This window comes from Salvelinus alpinus, chromosome 2 (assembly GCF_045679555.1).
Source record: "Salvelinus alpinus chromosome 2, SLU_Salpinus.1, whole genome shotgun sequence".
Taxonomy (NCBI): Eukaryota; Metazoa; Chordata; class Actinopteri; order Salmoniformes; family Salmonidae; genus Salvelinus; species Salvelinus alpinus.
In genome coordinates, this window is record NC_092087.1 from 36,594,985 (window position 1) to 36,617,552 (window position 22,568).

The following is a 22,568-nucleotide window of genomic DNA, read 5'->3' on the forward strand; positions in this document are numbered from 1 at the left end:
TGAGAACATCTATACATTTGGCAGCCTAGCACGAGTTATCAGTATAGCCTATGACGTTGAAATATCTTCATGCCTACAATAAAACCCTCCAGGCTTCTGTCGTAAAAATACATTATATTTTAAAACGTTTAGAATTACAGGGGGCAGTTTGGAAAAAAATATTGTTGTGAATTGTGCTCTGGAATAACACACATGCTTGGATAATAATGACAAAACCAACATCTCTAGTAATACCCTCCGAATAGGGCTATACCATGGTAAAGAATAGGTTTATCAGCATAGTGCCCCGCGGTTCAATAAATAAGCTATAGGCACAATACTTTTTATTGCACATTTAGGGCTAATTAAACTGATGCATTTGGCGATGTTTAATTTCAATTAACTGGCACAATGAAGAATAGCTTAGCCATACACATTGATATCCTAATATATACTTTAATATAATTTTGGTGAATTTACAAGGCATTGCTCGTAATGACAGATTTGACGAATATCCACTTTGTTAGATCACATTTGTTCAATGTGTGCCAAAGATGGCGCTGAAGAACATGGCTGACGTTTTACATTCTCCCAACCAATTGTGCTATTTTGTTAGTTTCTTTTGCATTTTGTGTTACTTATTTTAACTTATTTTGAACATAATGTTGTCTTATGACCGAAAATACCTTCTGGACATCAGAACAGAGATTACTCACCGCAGACTGGAAGAAATGTTTTTCTTTAATGAGTCCGACAAGAAGAATATACTGTACTGCTTTCACTGGAACAGGCCCAGATCCCTGTCATTTGCTTGAAGAAAAGACGCAGGAAAAGAGGCCGCAGATCGCGCTGCCTTCTGAGAATCCGTAGGCGAGCGAGTAAACTCCCACTGCCATCCATTCTTCTTGCTAACGTGCAATCATTGGAAAATAAATTGATGACCTACGATTAAGATTATCCTACCAACGGGACATTAAAAACTGTAATTATCTTATGTTTCACCGAGACGTGGCTGAACGATGATACGGATAATATAGAGCTGGCAGGATTTTCCATGCACCGGCAGTACAGAGAAGCTAAGTTTGGTAAGACGAAGGGTGGGGGTGTGTGTTTATTGTCAATAACAGCTGGTGAGCAATGTCTAATATTAAAGAAGTCTGAAGGTATTGCTCGCCTGAGGTAGAGTACCTTATGATAAGCTGTAGATCACACTATCTACCAAGAGAGTTCTCATCTATATTATTCGTAGCCGTCTATTTTCCACCACAGAACAAAGCTAGCACTAAGGCCGCTCTCAACCAACTCTATAAGGCCATAATCAAAGAAGAAAATGCTCACCCGGAAGCGGCGCTCCTAGTGGCCAGGGACTTTAATGCAGGCAAACTTAAATCAGTTTTACCAAATTTTTACCAGCATGTCACATGTGCAACCAGAGGGGAAAAAAATCCTAGACCACCTTTACTCCACACACAGAGATATCAGGTTTCAGGTAAGACCCAGGTGCAGACTGTGTTGAAATAACAATGTTTATTGCAACCACAGCGGCAGGCAGACGACAGGTCAAGGCAGGCAGGGGTCGATAATCCAGAGTAGCGGCAAAGGTACAGGGCGGCAGGCAGGCTCAGGGGCAGGCAGGCGGGCTCAGAGTCAGGACAGGCGAGGGTCAAAACCAGGAGGATGAGAAAAAGAGAGACTGGGGAAAAACAGGAGCTTAGAAAATGCTGGTTGACTTAAACAAGACGAACTGGCACAGACAGACAGAAAACACAGGTATAAATACCCAGGGGATAAGTAGGGAAGCTGGGCGACACCTGGCGGGAGGTGGAGACAAGCATAAGGACAGGTGAAACAGATCAGGGCTTGACAGTACCCCCCCTAGGGACGCCACCTGACGTCCTACCTGGGCGCATTCCTGGTTGACCGGGGTGCAGGCGCTGGAACTCAGAGATGAGGCCTGGGTCCAGGATGTCCCTAGCGGAGACCCAGCACCTCTCCTCCGGGCCATAATACTCACAGTCAACCAGGTACTGGAATCCCCTTCCCCCGAGGTTGAACCTTCAGGAGGCGTCTCACCATGTACGCTGGTCGGCCGTCGATGAGACAGGGGAGAGGGGTGGGCCTGGAAACAGGAGACAAGAGGCAGTCAGACATGATTTTAACTCTACGCACAAAAAGGGTAGGAAAAATATGGAGGGTACGGGGCAACAGAGGACGAACAGCAGATGGCTGATGATTTTGGAGTGGGGGTGAAATGTTTCGGCTTCCGGGGTAGTAGCCGCGGCACTATAGAGGCGTGCCAGCGCCTCAGGCTTGACATTCTTGGATACCGGTCGGTGCTGTAGAAGCGAAGTGGCTCGGGCCTTACTGAACCCCTCCTGTAGGTCCTGGTGTTTTGCGGAGCTGGCAGAGAGGTCCAGGGCTATTTCCAAGCCCCCAGGAAAATGTCCTGGTGCAGGCAGTGGTGACTTCAGGCAATGAGTGTGGCAGGACGGAGCCAAGAGAATCCCAATACCACGGGAACCTGTGGAGACTCAACCAGCAAGAATTGGATCGTCTCGCTGTGGTTCCCCGACACTCGTAGGTTGATGGGGGTGGTCTGGTGGGTGACCCGGCCTATAGAGCGCCCGTTCTGCGCTCTAACACCCATGGGAATGGAGAGGGGTTGAGTGGTGATGCCCAGCTTGGATGCCAGGGAAACATCCATGAGACTCACATTGGCCCCCGAGTCGATGAGTACCTGGAGAGACTTGGACTGGTCACCCCACCGCAGGATGGCACGGAGAGGGGGGCGGGCAAGGGGAGACGAAAAATTATCTTTAAATAAAGGCCCACTAGAGTACTCAATCCAACGAATTAACTAGGTCTCTTGAAGGGACAGGTAGACACAATGACCGGCAGTACCGCAATACAGACAACTCTGGGTCTCAAGTCTGCCTACACGTTCGGCTGGAGACAGCCTAGCCCTGCCGAGCTGCATTGGCACGGGAAGAGGTGAATCGTCAGTCTCCGGAGGCTCTTGGAGGGACTCGGGTAAGCTCGGATCCTCTCGGGACGTAGACGCCAGGGACTTCCGGAGTTCATCAGATGCAAGGTGATGCAAGATTTGGAACGTCTGCACAGTTTGACTCCTTTATATGAGCACAGTTTGTCATTCCATTGCATTCCCAGACACTCTGCCACCAGTGAGCAGTGGTCAAGCGCAGTAGGCCTGAACATTTTAACAATTCTGCATCGCAGTACTTTAGGCGTCACTACAGACCTGGATTTGATCCCAGGCTTTGTCACAACCGGCCGTGATCAGAAGTCCCATAGGGTGGCGCACAATTGGCCCAGCGTCGTCCGGGTTAGGGGAGGGTTTGGCCGGGGGGGCTTTACTCGGCTCATCGTGTTCTAGCGACTCCTTGTGGTGGGTCGGGCACCTGCAGACTGACTTCGGTCCTTAGTTGAATGGTGTTTCCTCCGACACATTGGTGCAGCTGGGTTTCGGGTTAAGTGGGCGGGTGTTAAGGAGGGCGGTTTGGCAGGTCATGTTTCGGAGGACGCATGACTCGACCTTCGCCTCTCCCAAGCGCGTTGGGGATTTGCAGCGATGAGACAAGATCGCAATTGGATATCACGGAATTGGGGAGAAAAAGGGGGTAAAAATAAATAAAAACTTTTTTTTTGTTCTATGCCTATCCCATTTGTAGGCATAAGTCTCATGTGCAAGTTTCTGTCCCAATACTATGAGAATAGGATGTCAACACCATTGTCCTACCATGGGATTTTATTTTAATAATTTACTCATTATAGTGGTTACAAGTTGAAAAGGTACACACATTTAATATTAAGACATCTAGATCCACATTAAAGAACACCATGCTAGCTATTATTTTTAAATTGATGATGTGCAATAGGACTTTTGGATAATATGACATGAGATCACATTTATAAATCAAATCAAATTTTTATTGGTCACATACACATGGTTAGCAGATGTTAATGCGAGTGTAGCGAAATGCTTGTACGTGATCATCTTAGTTATGCTGTTAATTCAGTTCCATCTGGTATGGTGAATGGTGGTGTGGATTAACAGAGTGAATACACTGTGTATATCCTTGATCACACTACTGTCTGTGACTAGCTGATTGTCATTAGCTAGATGTGTTGTTGAGCTGTGTGCTAGCCCTGCAGGGCCCGGTCTAACACGTTCGTCCTGTATAGGGTAGGGCAAAGTGACTCGTAGCTGCGTCTGGTCCTCCATAGTTTAAAAAAATAAAATATTTAACCTTTATTTAACCAGGCCAGTTGAGAACAAGTTCTCATTTACAACTGCGACCTGGCCAAAATAAAGCAAAGCAGTGCGACAAAAACAACAACACAGAGTTACACATAAACAAATGTACAGTCAATAATGCAAAAGAAAAATATATGTACAGTGTGTGCAAATGTAGAAGAGTAGGGAGGTAAGGCAATAAATAGGCTATAGGCTAAATATATAGGCTATAGGCTAAATAGGCTATTATAGAAATAATTACAATTTAGCATTAACACTGTAGTTATAGATGTGCAGATGATGATGTGCAAGTAGAGATACTGGGGTACAAAAGAGCAAGAGGATAAGTAACAATATGGGGAGGAGGTAGTTGGGTGTGCTATTTACAGATTGACTATGTACAGCTGCGGTGATCGGTAAGCTGCTCAGATAGCTGATGTTTAAAGTTAGTGAGGGAAATATAAGTCTCCAGCTTCAGCGATTTTTGCAATTTGTTCCAGTCACTGGCAGCAGAGAACTGGAAGGAAAGGCGGCCAAAGTAGGTGTTGGCTTTGGGGATGACCAGTGAGATATACCTGCTGGAGCGCATGCTACGGGTGGGTGTTGTTATCGTGACCAGTGAGCTGAGATAAGGCGGAGCTTTACCTAGCATAGACTTATAGATGACCTGGAGCCAGTGGGTCTGGCGACGAATATGTAGCGAGGGCCAGCCGACTAGAGCATACAGGTCGCAGTGGTGGGTGGTATAAGGGGCTTTGGTAACAAAACGGATGGCACTGTGATAGACTGCATCCAGTTTGCTGAGTAGACTATTGGAAGCTATTTTGTAGATGACATCGCCGATGTCGAGGATCGGTAGGATAAGTCAGTTTTACTAGGGTAAGTTTGGCGGCGTGAGTGAAGGAGGCTTTGTTGCGAAATAGAAAGCCGATTCTAGATTAGATTTTTGGATTGGAGATGTTTAATATGAGTTTGGAAGGAGAGTTTACAGTCTAGCCAGACACCTAGGTATGTTCCCACAACTTCCAAGGAACCAAATGTGCTAGCTGGGTTATTAATAGGATCTGTGACATGATGGAGTTTATATTACATGCACCCTTTTAACTTATCCTGTTGTAATATTTCTAAGAACAGTATCTAACAATCTCAAAGACAGCTTCCCTGTCTACGCTCCACCATCGCCCCTTTCTCACCGCTTTAGAGACATCCCAGTTGAGCATCAGACTGGCTCTCTTCGCTGCCTCCTCTGTCCCATCCAGTCGACAAAACCCTCCGTTCATCACCTCACTCCTGGAGAGAGACTTGAGACAGAAAACATAGTCTGACTGAGTGGAGGAGGGGACATGACTGGGACTCTAATCTATAGTTCCGTGCTCACATTATATGAACAAACACATTTCAAAGGTTGTCCATGAGCAAGATTGGTTATCTGAGGCACAATGTCTCATAATTATCTCATAGGCTTTTGTGTGCTATCCCTCTTTCTTCCATTTCTCTTTCCCATGCCGTTTGAAGGGTCAGACTCAGGTCTTACCAGCCGACCCCTCCACCATTGTGCAGGGACACTCACGTGGACCCCCATATCTATCAGGGGTCAAGACAGGCACACAGTGACAAAGTCACTCTTTGACATACCTGAGTTCACCCAAAGTCAATGGTTTCTAGCCATCTAGACTAACATAGTGACTAATATAATGATGACAATGTCAAAATAATGTCTGTCCAAGTGATAAGTGTGCTGAAGTGTACCTGCACAGAAGGCCGAGCCGTTATACACGTTGGAGGTATCTTTGAAGGGACTGTGTTTCACTGACGTCATGGTGACCACAGGAGACTGGACAGAAAAAAAGTCATCATCATTCCTACAGGTTTACCTACCCACTGGTGACTCCAACCGAAGCATATAGCCTCATATAATATAACTTGTACAAGCACCCATAATATAGAGATATTGGTAAGGCTGATTGGGCTCTTACCAAAACTCTCCCATCAGCAATAGCTTGATTGATGGCCAAGGCAATACACACACGGCCTTTCTGGTCTGAGTAGAGGATTCTGGCTTGGGAGCGCACCACCCACACACAGAAGACATCCAGAAATGGCATTCTAATTTGTATAATACATTTCTTATTTATCTAGTATTGCAATGTTAATGACTAACATTGTGTCCTATATGTGCCATATTAATTAGTACCATGCTGTTTTTTCCCAGTGGTGGAAAAAGTACCCAATTGTCATACTTGAGTGAAAGTATAGATATCTTAATAGAAAGTTACCCAAGTAAAAGTAAAAGTCACCCAGTAAAATACTACTTGAGTAAAAGTCTAAAAGTATTTGGTTCTAAATATGCTTAAGTATCAAAAGTAAATGTAATTGCTAAAGTAAAAGTATAAATCATTTCAAATTCCCTCTATTAAGCAAAGCAGATGGCACCATTTTCTTGTTTTTAAAATGTATAGATAGCCAGGGGCACACTCCAACCCTTAGACATCGTTTACAAAAGACACATTTGTGTTTAGTGAGTCCACCAGATCAGAGGCAGAAGGGATGACCATGTGTTTAGTGAGTCCACCAGATCAGAGGCAGAAGAGATGACCATGTGTTTAGTGAGTCCACCAGATCAGAGGCAGAAGAGATGACCATGTGTTTAGTGAGTCCGCCAGATCAGAGGCAGAAGAGATGACCATGTGTTTAGTGAGTCCACCAGATCAGAGGCAGAAGAGATGACCATGTGTTTAGTGAGTCCGCCAGATCAGAGGCAGAAGATGACCATGTGTTTAGTGAGTCCACCAGATCAGAGGCAGAAGAGATGACCATGTGTTTAGTGAGTCCACCAGATCAGAGGCAGAAGAGATGAACATGTGTTTAGTGAGTCCGCCAGATCAGAGGCAGAAGAGATAACCATGTGTTTAGTGAGTCCGCCAGATCAGAGGCAGAAGAGATGACCATGTGTTTAGTGAGTCCACCAGATCAGAGGCAGAAGAGATGACCATGTGTTTAGTGAGTCCGCCAGATCAGAGGCAGAAGAGATGACCATGTGTTTAGTGAGTCCACCAGATCAGAGGCAGAAGAGATGACCATGTGTTTAGTGAGTCCACCAGATCAGAGGCAGAAGAGATGACCATGTGTTTAGTGAGTCCACCAGATCAGAGGCAGAAGAGATTACCATGTGTTTAGTGAGTCCGCCAGATCAGAGGCAGAAGAGATGACCATGTGTTTAGTGAGTCCACCAGATCAGAGGCAGAAGAGATGACCATGTGTTTAGTGAGTCCACCAGATCAGAGGCAGAAGAGATGACCATGTGTTTAGTGAGTCCGCCAGATCAGAGGCAGAAGAGATGACCATGTGTTTAGTGAGTCCACCAGATCAGAGGCAGAAGAGATTACCATGTGTTTAGTGAGTCCGCCAGATCAGAGGCAGAAGAGATGACCATGTGTTTAGTGAGTCCGCCAGATCAGAGGCAGAAGAGATGACCATGTGCTCCCTTGATAAGTGCGTGAATTGGACCATTTTCTATGTCCTGCTAAGCATTCAAAATGTAATGTGTACTTTTGGGTGTCAGGTAAAATGTATGGAGTAAAAAGTATATTATTTTCTTTAGGAATGTAGTGAAGGAATAGTAAAAGTTGTCAAAAATATAAATAGTAAAGTAAAGTACAGATACCCAAAAAAACGACTTAAGTAGTACTTTAAAGTATTTTTACTTAAATACTTTACACCACTGTGTTTTCCTGCCTGGCGGATCCAGCTGATGGTTTCGTTCTACTGCTGTCGCGCACATTCAGTCACGTTGGCACTGATCTCCTCCAGGACAGTGGTGGCGACGTCATCAGTCACAGGGGTCACCGGAGGTGCAGACCCAGTGCAACGGTTCGAGAAGGGATGGGTCAAGGGTTATGGCCACGACTTTAATCTGACCATGTGACCTGATCAGAATAAAAAAACTGGGCCCTAGTCATCAGGAGCTATATCTGTCTATATCTGTCCCTCACCCTATCACTTACCCCATGATGTTTTGGACGTAGGACGGGTAGTGGAACTCAGTCGCTCCACCTCCCTCCTTCTCTACCTCCGCTCCTGAAGAAAGGGAGAGGAACACAAACCTAGAGGTTATCAAACTGGAGAGGACTCTGCTGATATCACTAGACATGCTGTGATCAGCCTACTCTTCAGCATGTGTATGTGGATCTAGAAATTGCTCCTTGGCATTACCCTACCCCAGATCTTGGATTACCCTACCTCAATCCTAACCTTAACCATTAGGAGGGTGAAATAATATCTGACCCTGTGTCAGTGACTTCTATCTACTCAGTTTGGTGGTGATGGTTGAACTGTAGGACTCACCTTCTCTCTGGGTCTCCAGGAGGAAGGTGTCGCCATAGTCCCAGAAGAACATCCCTGCCTCAGACAGCTTATTGATGGTAGCTACCTGTCTACGGAGGCTGGTGGAGAGGAGGGGGAGACCAACGTTTAGAGAGAAAGCCTCTCAACCTTAACCGTAACCAGACCAGGGGTCTCCAACTCAATCATGGTCTTTTTTGTTCCTCATTTCCATGTAGACTTAGCCCCACACCAGTGTGTCGCCAGTGTTTTATGTAAATGTAAACTCTGGTGTAATTGTATTTCCATTAGGAGTGTGACACTAAATCAATTCAAATATTATTTGTCACATACTTCGAAAAAATAATTATGTAGACTAACAGTGACATGATTACTTACGGCCCCTTCCCAACAATGACCCCCACACAGCCAGCGATGACAGCAGTCTTGGCCTGTGCCCCGCTCATGCCCCCCCAGCTCTGACGTCACCAAAACCCGGCCCCTCAGTTCATCAGACCTGCATTCAGCACTGTCAGCTACAGAGGTAGGGAGAGAGAGAGAGACAGGGGAAGGAGAAGAAAGAGAAACAGGTCAATTGTTTAATTCAGGATTTTGGCAATGAAGCCCATTAAACTACTTCTCCAGAGTCAGATTAACTCATGGATACCATTTTTATGTCTCTGCAAGGAAGTTAGATGTAGTTTTGCGAGCCAATGCTGATTAGCATTAGCACAATGGCTGGAAGTCCATGGTGTCTACTAGCATGCTAGCAGTTACCGTAGACTTACAATCATTCCGCTAACGCTAGTTATCAATTGCGCTAACGCAAGTTAGCAACTTCCTTCAAACTGCACGCAGAGACAAAAATATTATATCCACGAGTTCATCTACCTCTGAGGAAGTAGATAAAGGGCTCCATTGCCAAAATCCCAGTCTCCCTTTAAGACAATTTCAATGTGAGTTTACAAAGGGGCTAGTGCCCTCTACTGTTGACTGTTGGGACTAATCATGGTGCCATGGACTATTCCAAATCAAAATGGGAAAACCTAAATGGTAACGGAAAAACAGCATCTAATTGAAATGCTGTAGAGTAGGGAGGATAGGCGGAGGGAGGGATGTGTGGTTACCATGCCATTGGTGACGATGGCATGGGGGGGGGGGGGGGGCTGGGGAACAGCCCTGATGGATGACCACTGTACATGACAAGAGTCTGTTCCTCTGTCATCTCACTCAAGTAGTGCATCACCAGACGGAACTACCCACACACACATACACACAAAGATACTGTATATAGCAATGAATGTGTTTCCACACGGTACAAGTAAAATTACACACTCATTATTACACACAGATATCTACATACTGTAATACCATCATACTCACGTGCTCTGTCCTTACCTGGGCCCAGTTACTGAAAACCTGTCCATTCCCCACATAGGTAACCAGCTCCTGGGAAAACTGGAGAGCAGAGCAGGAGAAGATGATAAAGCAACAATAGACAGAGTGATTTAGGTGGATTAATACATTGTTTTAGTTAAATCAGAAATGAGAAGTGAACTGTTGTGTGCCATGTACAGTATGTGAGAGTGGTGGTTACCTGGGCAACTGCAGGGTCCAGGTTATTCATGATGATGAGCATGATGGAGGCAGCTTGGCGTGTACGACAGGGATACTGATCAATAGGGTAGGCCCTGAGGACACACACACACACACACACACACACACACACACACACACACACACACACACACACACACACACACACACACACACACACACACACACACACACACACACACACACACACACACACACAGATCAGGAGGTAGGACCGTATCATGGAATCGAGAGAGAGATTACTACAGATGGTGAGTGGTGTTTTAGATGTTTATAAGTACCTAATGTGTATTAGGGGGCAGAAGCGGTACATGTAGATGTGTCCATACTGCCTGAGCTCCCGGGCAAACTCAGAAGTCAGGATGTTGTTGTGGGAGGAAGGGGGGTAACGCAGGTCATTCCACAGGGCCAGCTAGAGAGGAGGATGAGAGGAGGGGGTGAGACAGGAGTTCAGAATGGGGTGTAATTGTTTTGAAATAACTCAAGGACATTGACCCTCTTTTTCTTTTGCATCCTCTCTTTTGCTAACTTTCTGGTCCTTTGTGTTTTGCGCGCCCTCTCTAGCCATGAAAGCACTCACTCGTATCTCTCTTAAACAGTGTCCTTTTCTCCCTGTTCTGGCAAACGGTAGTGAAGCTGATAGAAGGTTCCGAGGGGATGAACCAACACTGTCTCCTACCCTAAAGCCAAAAAAGTGCCATTGTGCTGAGCATTGCATAATGTGAACCGTGCGTCAACACATCATTGACTCCCAATAGATTGGATCAAATGAATCACATGCACTGTGTGTTATTATGTTCAGTGTCCCCAATTTTCTCCAACAATATTTGGATACAACCCACAAGCTGTGGTGCGTCTGTAATCTTCACTCATCCTTTTTCAATTTAAAGATTCACTCTCACTGAGGAATACAAGGATGGGCATGATTTGACACCTAAACTGACGATTCTCTGGATGAGATAAAAAAAAGCTTATGAAGTTTATGACACTGGCCTCAATAAGATAATTCCTTGGCTATAAATGGGATATGCCTCTAGTTTAGTTACTCCTAAAATACCACATTAAAAGCATTATGGTTCCACTCAAAGATAAACCGAGGAGTCTTGGAAAAATCTACAGGTAAATCCCTGAGTGGGATGTCTATGCTCGTTGACATGGGTCTGCATTCCATAGACGTGACAGTATGTCTGTGTACTCACCCTCTCCTCCTCTGGAGTGAGGTTGGGCGTCCTGACAGGTGCGCGTGGCTCATTGGGGTTCCAGCCCTGGTTGGGTGTCATTGGGTCCAGGGGCAGGCCCCTACACAGCTCCTTCAGGTTCAACATCCTGTCTACTGTGGGGGACTTAAGCAGTATCAGAGGAGAGACAAACCCATAGAGACACACAATGTCAGGATCACAGTGAAAATGGGCATGCAGCTCTGTAGCTCACTGCTGTCCACTCTTTATCAGAGTAAAGGTGACATAGATTGTCGGACAGCTACCTGTGTTGAGGGTCACCCTCCTCTTGGCACTCTCATTGGCTATCTGGCCTTTTCCCCCTCCTCACCGCACCAATAGCAGGGCAGAACCAGAGAAGGGTAATAATTGATCTTCTAGTGAATATGATGTGGCACACACCTTCAGTCGACAATTACTGGGTCTGCACTACTTAGGGAACAGGGTTCCATTTGGGACGCAAACTGGCACTGACCTCTGACCTCTCCGCTAAAACATGTAACTCAGAAAAACACACATACTGTACGCATCTCAGAACAAGCCCATGTACCCTACAGAATTTCTTTGGACCTTAACTAGGCAAGTCAGTTAAGAACAAGTTCTTATTTACAATGCCGGCCTACCGGGCAACAGTGGGTTAACTGCCTTGTTCAGGGGTAGAACGACAGATTTTTACCTTGTCAGTTCTGGGATTCGATCCAGCAACCATTTGGTTACTGGCCCAACACTCTAACCACTATGCTACCTGCCACCCCCCTTAATCAGGAAAATACAATGGAAGCATCTCTAATAATGACTATGTATTAACCAGAAATAGGTTGTTTGAGAATTCATAAGGGTGGGAGGCAATTATGTCTGAATTAAAAATGATTCATTCAACCACCCCCCAAAAATGTAATGATCAAATGTTTTCATGTACATATGCTCAGAACTGACAGGTTTCTTTCTGTAAAAGTAGACAGTTCACAGTCACACACTGCTGATACAGAACTCATGGTTCAAATATAGATTGTGTTTAGATGACTGTGACTCGTGCCTATATACATTTTTGCTATTCTAGGTTCGTTGTCATGTAATGCTGTGACCTGGTTCTGAAGTAGTGTTCCCTACACAATGAAGTTATTGTGAGATTGGTTTAAGTAACAACTATGGATCTCAGAACTATGCACTCAGATGCAGGTTTTGTTACATTACATTTCGAACTGTGACGTCTCTTTGCTGTATGATTTCCATATTATTTTAGAGTAGGATTGGGAAAATCAAACTTCAACAAAGCATCTTGTAACTGTCTAAGAGCGCCAACTCACCTTAATTCTAACAACAACCACATACTGCTGTTCACAATAGATACAAGGGTTCATTTAAAATGTCTCACAACAATTTAAAGATAACATCATTTATTATAATATCATTATTCACTTCAGATCAAGCTGATTCAGTCACATTTATTTCAAAAGCACTGGAAACACACCTCAGTCAGAATCCACAACAACTCACGGCTCAACTATGTCAATCAGTGGCGGTCGGTGCCGTTTAAGATGAGGGAAGACAATCATTTTCTTTATGAGCATGGCCTTATTTCTATTACAGCATAGTGGATGACTCTCATTCATATTCCATTCACCCAGCTCAATATAACATCGATAGGTTTAGGCTACTACATGATACTCGAATTTTCCCTATACCCATCATGAGTTTCTAGCCTATGAATTAAAGTTTACAATGTAGGTGCACAGGTTGAGAGAAATTTGAGTAATCAAGGTGACACATTGACACATTCAATACCGCCTTGCACACTCTTGCCTGCAACTAGCTGATCTAGGTTGTAATCATTAGTCCAACAGTTGCGAACAAGAGTTTCTATTAGACAAATTCAGGTATGTTTATCCCCGTTTAGTTCCGTTTGCTTCCGTTTAAGAAACGTTTTTCAACAGAATCGGCGGAATGAATACACCTCTGATCACACGCAAACACAGTTCACTTTCATAGCAGCCACATACAAACAGCATGATAGCATTGATCGTTGTATAAATCCTTCTCGCGTCTACTCGCTGACCAGGCTAAAAAAGTCAAGAGAAATGCACAACAATTTTGCTACACTCGCATTAACATCTGCTAACCATGTGTATGTGATAAAATTTGATTTGATTTGAAAACCGTTCCAAGCCAAACCTTCATATCATTACCGCTAAACGCTGCACACAGCCTACATCGTTGTCACCATATTAACGTCATAGTCAACATACTGTAGCTACTACAACTAACGCTTTAGTAAACAATCATTCACTACAGTGTACAGTCAGAAGCAAGCAGTTTAGAAGTTACACCGGTAGGCCCCGGTGGCAATAAATTAATAAAACCAAAAGTTTACCTTGACTTGGAAGAGTTCCAGTGTTGGATAGCCATAGCCAGCTGTTTGAGACAGGTGTTTGAGTAGGCTGAACTGGCTAGCTGTATTCTAGCTAAGTAAGTGAAAGTGAACTAACAATACTGTCCACTGTCTGTTTCCTGGCAATACTCACATTTTCCTGTTGGATGCTTTCCTATCACATGTAAGGTCTTATTCAACTGGCAGTGTCCTACCATTAATCTTGTAAATATAGCCTCCTCTCTTCTGTCCCTTCCTGCCGTTCTCACCTCCCCAACTTTCCTCTGTACTTGAAATAAATGCCTGCCCTTAGTATTTCTATTTCACTGCTCCTGCCATTTCTCCAGCATCACTGTCCATATCATGCTTTTTGCCTCTGCCTTACTCATTGAAACTACCACATCAACATCCCCACTACTTAGTGCTTGTTGAGCCAGTACATCAACTGCCTCGTTCCCCTCCACTCCCACATGAGCTGGGACCCATGTAAATATTATCTGTATACCCATTTGTTTACTCCTGCCATGGGTTTGTAGCACCTCATAAAGCAGGTCGTCTGCTACGTGATATAAAGGACTGGAGACTCCTTAGCACTGCACATGAATCAGAGCAAATGACTACTCTTTCTGGCTTAACTTCCTCCACCCACTGCAAGGCCAACAGTATGGCCATCATCTCCGCCGTATGTACAGCCAGATGATCTGTAATACGTTTCCTGACTTTCACCCCACATTACTGCACTACAAATGCTGACCTAGTACGTCCTGTCCTTGGATCTTTTGAACCATCTGTGTATATGGCAAAATCCTGATACACAGTATCAAGACTTCTCTTAAACAAATCAGATGGATCAACACCCTCCCTATCTTTCTGTAGTCTCTCCAACACTTCTAGAACTACTACTGGAGGTGGGAGGAGCCATGGTGGATTCACAGGAATAGCTACCGTTGGACTAAACTCCCTTCCATACAGTCCCATCTCCTTCGCCTGGGTATTACCCACCCACCCACCCAAAGCTCTTGTTCTGTCTTTACTCATGTTCCCAGCATGCCTCTAAAATCCCTTTTGCATGATGAGATACCCCATGTCCCTGTAGGTTGACCTGATAATTAATTGCCAGCTGCTGTCTCCTAATCTGCAATGGCATTTCCCCTATCTTCACCTGTACTGCAGCCACTGGAGACGTCCAAAATGCCCCACTACAAGAGTCCTTGTCCCTGTATGACATCTAGCCTTTCCAATGATGTCCGGGCTGCCGAACCATACCGAACCATCTATTACAGATTGGATCAATGCAACATATATGGTCCTCAATGAGGCACGCCCAGCCCCCCACTCCTTCCCTGTCAGACAGCGCATCACATTTAGCACCTTCTTACACTTTCCCACCACTCTCTCAATGTGTTCTGCCCAGGTCATTCTAGTATCAAAGTATACCCCAAGGAACCTGAAGGCACCCACCCTCTCCAAGTTTCTCCCATATAACCTCAAGCATACCTCATCTCCCACCTTCCTCCTGGTAAAGATCACTGTCTGAGTTTTCTCTACAGAGAATCTGAATCCCCACATTAATGCCAACGACTCTACCTCATCAATTGCTTCCTGTACCTTTCTGACTATGTATGGAACATTTCTTCCTCTCTTCCATAAGGCCCCATCATCTGCAAATAACGACCTTCCAAATCCAGCTGTACCTGAGAGTAAACATCATTGATCATGATTGAGAACAACAGAGGACTAATCACACTCCCCTGTGCTGTACCATTATCCACCATGTAGCTGCCTGAGAGAGTCTTCCCCACCCTCACCTGGATAGACCTTCCAAACAGGAAATCCTTTATCCAGTTGTATGTTCTTCCTCCTACCCTTATAATATCAAGCTTGATTAACAACCCCTCCTTCCACATAATTTCATACGCCTTCTCCACATCAAAAAATACAGCTACAACAGTCTCCTTGTTCACCTGAGCCTACCTGACCCCTGCTTCTAAGCAAAGCACTGGGCACATTGTACCCATACCCTTCCTGAATCCAATCTGATCTGGCAATACTAACCCCCTGCTCTCCAGGAAGTAAGTTAGCCTCTCCGTTATCATACGCTCCATAATCTTACATACATGTGATGTTAAGGCTATTGGCCAATAGCTTGTTGGCCTCGTCGGGTCCTTCCCTGGCTTCCGAATTGGTACCACTACTGCCTCCTTCCAACTGCCTGGTAGTTTGCCCTCCTCCCACACTCTGTTGTACAACCCCAATACCTTATCCAGTGCCTCATCACCTCATCTTTCCCAGGTGAAGTTAACCCAACCTTACCTATTGCCCTTTTCACCTCTGCCATGATAAATGGTGCATTCAACGGATCATTTATATCCTCCCTCCTATCTAGCACTCCAGGATGCTCCTCTTTCGTTCTCTCTCTCTCCTCTGCCCCTCCTCTGACAAATTTGCCGAGCTATGCACTTGGACAAACGCTTTGGCCATCATCTCTGCCTTCTTCTCATCTGTTACTGCCACATCCTTCCTACTCGTCAACACTGGATAATCCTACTCCCTTCTGACCCCACTCATCCTCTTAATCATCCCCCACACTTCTCCCACTGGTGTCACCCTTCCAATGGTGTCACAGAACCAACGCCAACATGACCTCTTTGCCTGACGGACCAGAGCCTGGGCCTGCTTATACTGAATCAGATGTTGGAAGTTATGTGTCCTTTTCAGTACTCTAAATGCCCTGTTCCTACTCCTCACCAATGCCCCACACTCCTCTATCCACCACGGGACTGCTTTCCTCCTCGTCCTCCCTGAACTCTTAGGTATTGCCTCAGTAGCTGCCCCCACTAACGCTGTTCTCACCCAGTTATTCATAGTATCCACTTCCCCTCTCATATCCACCTGAGCCATCACCTACTCACTTAACTGCTGAAACTGATCCCACTTTGCCCTTTCAAACACCCACCTGCCTACTCCATCCACTGACACCTCCTCCTCCCTCCGGCCTACTGTGCATACTATGGGGTAATGATCACTCCCTACTGTCGACTCCTACCATACCTCCAACTCACAGATTCCTGCCATCGCACTAGATACCAGAGTGAGGTCTAATGCAGACTCTTAACCTGTAACTACATCAATCCTGGTCCCTCGGCCATCATTCAGGCACAGCAGATCATTAATTTCTATCAGATTTACCATCACTTGGCCATTTCCATCCACCCCCCTCTGACACAGATTATAGTAGTGTACTACCACTATCATCTCTCCTCTCAACCACACCTCCACCACCACATATTCCTGTACCTTTGCCTAGCATTGTGTAGAGAAGTCCTTGCTTTATGAAGGTGGCACATCCCCCCTACACCTCTGTCCTTACCAACCACTACATATCCCTGTATTATAAACTCCACATTTGGTTTGAGCCATGTTTCTTGCACACAAATCACATCAGCCTTAGTTGGCATATCCACAATGAATTGCTTGAACTCCTGCCCATTAGCCAACAGGTTCGAGCATTCCATTGTAGTACTACCACCATAACTGAGATCCAGTAATACATGGCTCCACCCTCAGCTGATTGAGGTCATCTTGAACCTCTTCCCATGTCAACCCTGTCATACTCAGATGTCTCCCAGCAGCTTCCACTATGAGCTTAATCTTCTCCGTTTTAGACTTTACTTCAGCAGTGCTGTTGATAACTCCTGCTATGAACGTCACCAGCTTTCTCTTATCTATGTATACCATATCGCCACCCACCTGCACCGTAATCCCCGATCTAGATGCTCCTACCCATCTCTCTCTTGAACCTGTATCTCTCTGGACCTGGACCACCCTCACTGCTTCCGCATATGACACCCTTCTCTCCATTCTCACTTGTTGCACCTCCACTGCCTGCTTAATTTCCTCACACCCACTATATGCCACACTATGAGCACCCCCACAGCTGCAGCACTTTGTTTTACACCATCCCCACATTTCCCATACTCATGCTCCCCTCCACACCTGGCACATCTCTTTTTCTCTATACATGCTCTTGCCACATGCCCAAACCTCTGGCATTTGATCATTCCAGCTGTTCGACACCACCTTACACTTCCCTTTTTGCTTCACTCTGAGAGCTTTTTCCCTCTGCGCCATGTCCTTAAAGAACACCAACAAACTCCCATCTCTTAACACTTTAGCATTGACAACTTCCCCAATCAACTCTTATCAGCCGTCAACCTTATCAGACTCATCGCCCCCTACTATCCCTTCCTCCCTAAACTTCAGAATCACTTTATGCTCCTCCTCACCTCCATGCTTCCCTTGCTCTTCCCCAGAACCTTCTACCCCCGAACTGCCGCTAGCATTAGAAACTATGTTGCTCTCCTCAAACGTGCTTTTTCTGCCTCCTCTCTGCCTCCATAGACCTCTCGCTACCCTTCAAACCCCTACTCCCTTTCTCTCCCGCTTTCTTTTTCTCTTTCTTACTGCCTCTTTTATTTGTACCACTATGCTCCATACTTTCTTCACTTTCTTCTCCATCACGATCTCCTACCATCTCTAACCCAGTCACAGCACAGCTGTGCCGAACCGCCGCCACATCGAGTAAAGTTTGATTGTTTGTTTTTCCGCTATTTCTAACTGTTCACACAACGTCCCTTCGTCCTCTCCACCGCCCTCTTCTCCCGCCCTCGTTCTTCACGACTGTAGAAAGACTTCACTTCCCCCGTTACAAAATCCTACTCCAAAGTGTTGTTTATTAGCCCCAACCCTCTGGGTGGACAACATGTCAGTTCATGCTGCAAGAGCTCTGATAGGTTGGAGCACATCTGTGTTAGTTACTATAATTACTGTGTACGTCTTTGGAAAGGGGGTGAGAACCACAAGCCGTTTTGTTGAAGTCAATGTACCCAGAGGTGGGGGGGGGGGGGGGATAGCTGTCCTCTGGTTACACCACGGTGCTACCCTACAGAGTGCTGTTAAGGCTACTGTAGACCTTCATTGCAAAACAGTGTGTTTTAATTAATTATTTGGTGATGTGATTATATTTAATATAGTTTTTTTCTAAAAAGTAGAACTTTTTTAATGTTTCACAATTTAAAAAAAATGAAATTCAGGATGGTCCTCCCCTTCCTCCTCTGAGGAGCCTCCACTGATGTAAATGAGATATGAACTGAATCAAACAAAAGTCTTACATCTCTGGGGTTCAATAGCAGAAGTTACCAATAGGCCACTTAGACTGTCCTGTATTTGACAGTGCCTTCAGAAAGTATTCATACCTCTTGACTTATTCCACATTTTGTTGTGTTACAGCCTGATTTCAAAATAATGACAAAGTGAAAATGTTTTTAGAAATGTTTGCACATCTATTGAAAATAAAAAAATAAAAATGTCATTTACGTAAGCATTCAACCCCAATGTAATACTTTGTAGAAGCACCATTGGCAGTGATTACAGCTTTGAGTCTTTCTGGGTAAGCCTCTAAGAGCTTTCCACACTGGATTGTGCAACATTTGTCAATTTGTTATTTTAAAATTCTTCAAGCTCTGTCAAATTGGTTGTTGATCATTGCTAGACAACCATTTTCAGGTCTTGCCGTAGATCTTCAAGTATACTGAACAAAAATATAAACGCAATATAAGGAAGTCAGTCATTTGAAATAAAAATAAAGGGAACACTTAAACAACACAATGTAACTCCAAGTCAATCACACTTCTGTGAAATCAAACTGTCCACCTAGGAAGCAACACTGATTGACAATACATTTCACATGCTGTTGTGCAAATGGAATAGACAACAGGTGGAAATTATAGGCAATTAGCAAGACACCCCCAATAAAGGAGTGGTTCTGCAGGTGGTGACCCCAGACCACTTCTCAGTTCCTATGCTTCCTGGCTGATGTTTTGGTCACTTTTGAATGCTGGCGGTGCTTTCACTCTAGTGGTAGCATGAGACGGAGTCTACAACCCACACAAGTGGCTCAGGTAGTGCAGCTCATCCAGGATGGCACATCAATGCGAGCTGTGGCAAGAAGGTTTGCTGTGTCTGTCAGCGTAGTGTCCAGAGCATGGAGGGGCTACCAGGAGACAGGCCAGTACATCAGGAGACGTGGAGGAGGCCGTAGGAGGGCAACAACCCAGCAGCAGGACCGCTACCTCCGCCTTTGTGCAAGGAGGAGCAGGAGGAGCACTGCCAGAGCCCTGCAAAATGACCTCCAGCAGGCCACAAATGTGCATGTGTCTGCTCAAACGGTCAGAAACAGACTCCATGAGGGTGGTATGAGGGCCCGACGTCCACAGGTGGGGGTTGTGCTTACAGCCCAACACCGTGCAGGACGTTTGGCATTTGCCAGAGAACACCAAGATTGGCAAATTCGCCACTGGCGCCCTGTGCTCTTCACAGATGAAAGCAGGTTCACACTGAGCACATGTGACAGACGTGACAGAGTCTGGAGACGCCGTGGAGAACGTTCTGCTGCCTGCAACATCCTCCAGCATGACCGGTTTGGCGGTGGGTCAGTCATGGTGTGGGGTGGCATTTCTTTGGGGGGCCGCACAGCCCTCCATGTGCTCGCCAGAGGTAACCTGACTGCCATTAGGTACCGAGATGAGATCCTCAGACCCCTTGTGAGACCATATGCTGGTGCGGTTGGCCCTGGGTTCCTCCTAATGCAAGACAATCCTAGACCTCATGTGGCTGGAGTGTGTCAGCAGTTCCTGCAAGAGGAAGGCATTGATGCTATGGACTGGCCCGCCCGTTCCCCAGACCTGAATCCAATTGAGCACATCTGGGACATCATGTCTCACTCCATCCACCAACGCCACGTTGCACCACAGACTGTCCAGGAGTTGGCGGATGCTTTAGTCCAGGTCTGGGAGGAGATCCCTCAGGAGACCATCCGCCACCTCATCAGGAGCATGCCCAGGCATTGTAGGGAGGTCATACAGGCACGTGGAGGCCACACACACTACTGAGCCTCATTTTGACTTGTTTTAAGGACATTACATCAAAGTTGGATCAGCCTGTAGTGTGGTTTTCCACTTTAATTTTGAGTGTGACTCCAAATCCAGACCTCCATGGGTTGATAAATTTGATTTCCATTGATAATTTTTCTGTGATTTTGTTGTCAGCACATTCAACTATGTCAAGAAAAAAGTATTTAATAAGAATATTTCATTCATTCAGATCTAGGATGTGTTATTTTAGTGTTCCCTTTATTTTTGTTGAGCAGTGTACATTAATTAGGCCCTAATCTATGGAGTTCACATGACTGGGAATACAGATATGCATCTGTTGGTCACATATACCTTAAAAAAAGGTAGGGGTGTGGATCAGAAACCAGTCAGTATCTGGTGTGACCACCAAAAGCCTCATGCAGCGCGACACATATCCTTCGCATTGAGTTTATCAGGCTGTTGATTGTGACCTGTGGAATGTTGTCCCGCTCCTGCGAAGTTACTGGATATTGGCGGGAACTCGAACAAGCTGTCATAGACGTCAATCCAGAGCATCCCAAACATGCTCAATGGGTGACATGTCTGGTGAGTAGGCAGGCCATGGAAGAACTGGAAAATGTTCAGCTTCCAGCAATTGTGTAAAGATCTTTGTGACATGGGGGCATGCATTATCATGCTGAAACATGAGGTGATTGTGGCAGATTAATGGCATGATAATGGGCTTCAGGATTTCACAGTGGTATCTCTGTGCATTCAAATTGACATTGATAAAATGCAAATGTGTTTGTTGCCTGCAGCTTTTGCTTACCCCACCGTCACCTTGCGGCACTCTGTACACAACGTTGACATCAGCAAACTGCTCGCCCACACGACACCATACACGTGGTCTGTGAGGCCGGTTGGACGTACTGCCATAAGGAGGCTTATGGTAGAGAAATTAACATTCAATTCTCTGGCAACAGCTCTGGTGGACATTCCTGCAGTCAGCATGCCAATTGCATGCTCACTCAAAACATGGGACAGCTGAGGCATTGTGTTGTGACAAAACTGACATTTTAAAGTGGTATTTTATTGTCCCCAGCACAAGGCGCACCTGTGTAATGATCATGCTGTTTAATCAGCTTCTTGATATGCCACACCTGTCAGGTGGATGGATTATTTTGGCAAAAGATAAATGCTCACTAACAGGGACGTAAACTGATTTGTGCACACAATTTGAGAGAAATAAGCTTTTTGTACGTATGGACAATTTCTGGGATATTTTATTTCAGCTCATGAAACATGGGACCAACACTTTACATGTTGTGTTTATATTTTTGTTCAGTGTAGATTTAAGTCAAAAAAGTAACTAGCCCACTCAGGAACCTTCACTATCTTCTTGGTAAGCAACTCCAGCGAAGATGTGGCCTTGTGTTTTAGGATATTGTCCTGCTGAAAGGTGAATACATCTCCCAGTGTCTGGTGGAAAGCAGACTGAACCAGATTTTCCCTGTGCTTAGCTCCATCCTGTTTCTTTTTTATCCTGAAAAACTCCCCAGTCCTTAATGATTACAAGCATGCCTAAAACATTATGCAACCACCATTTTGCTCAAACATTTGGAGAGTGGTACTCAGTAATTTGTTATATTGGATTTTCCCCAAACATAACACTTTGTATTCAGGACCAACTTAATTGCTTTGGCAGTTTTTTGCAGTATTATTTTCATGTCTTGTTGCATGTTTTTGACATTTTTTATTCTGTACAGACTTCCTTCTTTTCACTGTCAATTAAGTTAGTGTTGTGGAGTAACTACAATGTTGTTGATATGTCCTCAGTTTCCTCCGAGCAGTTTCCTTCCTCTCCGGCAACTAAGTTAGGAAGGACGCCTGTATATTTGTTG

At 45.2% G+C, this 22,568-nt stretch overlaps 1 pseudogene; it reads right to left on the reverse strand.

The window, feature by feature from the left end:
• Positions 1-1,532: 1,532 nt before the first annotated feature.
• Positions 1,533-14,725, reverse strand: LOC139540789 (urocanate hydratase-like; annotated as a pseudogene).
• Positions 14,726-22,568: the final 7,843 nt, after the last annotated feature.